This window comes from Triticum aestivum, chromosome 1D (genome assembly GCF_018294505.1).
Source record: "Triticum aestivum cultivar Chinese Spring chromosome 1D, IWGSC CS RefSeq v2.1, whole genome shotgun sequence".
Lineage (NCBI taxonomy): Eukaryota > Viridiplantae > Streptophyta > Magnoliopsida > Poales > Poaceae > Triticum > Triticum aestivum.
The window spans coordinates 299,768,358-299,769,604 of NC_057796.1; positions in this window are offsets into that span (position 1 = coordinate 299,768,358).

Genomic DNA, 1,247 nt, shown 5'->3' on the forward strand with positions numbered 1-1,247 from the left:
TGGTGCTCATATTGCCAAAAGGATTCATCCCATCAGTGCACTCCCCGAGCCTTATACTTCTAGGATCCTTGGCAATTTTTTCAAACTTGTTGTCGATTAATTCCCACTGAGCCCCATCTTTCGGGTGCCTCATAAACCTATCCGCAATTCGCTCATCATGATGCCACTGCAACCTCTTTGCCTCTCTAGGGTTTGCAAACAAACGCCTCAACCTTGGAATTAAAGGCAAGTACCAAACAACCTTGAACAAGATTCATGTCTTGATCTCGTCGTCCAATTTGTACTTGTCCTTTGCTCTCCTGCGCTTGTATCGTGCATGCTTGCATGTGGGACATGCACGCAAATCTTTGTACTCACCACGATACAATATACAATCATTCACACAAGCATGTATCTTATGTACTTCAAGTTCCAATGGGCAAACAATTTTCTTCGCTTCATTCGTGCTTATGGGGAGCACATTATCTTCTGGAAGAATTTCTTTGAAAATACCTAACATCTCTGTGAAGCCCTTGTTTGATAGACGGTTTGCTGCTTTAAATTTGAGAAGCGCCAGGGTGGCACTCAACCTGGAATATTTCTTTTTGCAACCTGGATACAATTCTTTCTTGGAGTCTGCATCAATGGTTGGCAGATCCTTGTACCCAATCATATCCTTTTTTGGGCCCTCGAAATCTGCAATCATAGCAACAAAATCTGGCATATCAAGATTGTCGTCATCTGCGTCGACGTCTTGGTTTTCCAGTGGGCGTTTCGGCTTTCCGGTGTTCCATTGGTAGCTTGACGCCTCTGCCTTGATGTTAGATTCAACATCCATGTGACACTGATCGGGGTTTAGCATCTCGCTGCCCTGGGTATCTTCATCCATGACCTCTGCTTCACCGTGTCTGGTCCAACCTGTATATCCATCCATGAATCCCCGAGAGACTAAGTGCATCTGGACATCTACAACTTCATGTGACTCTGTATTGGCACAATCAGTACATGGACACAGGATGTATTCCGCATCACCAATTCTCCTCTTTGCACTTTAGCCAAATTCATGAACTATGTCATGCCACTGATAAAATCTGCGGTTTTTCCGATTCTTCATCCATTGAGATCGTCCCATCTGCAGCACACGAATGGTAATTAAAAACAAAACAACAACATTAATACACGGATTAACTACTGCCCAAAGATGCATGCATAAATCACAAGGTTTTATTTTAATAATTACTGAGGGCGCTCCAATGTTGTTATCCAGA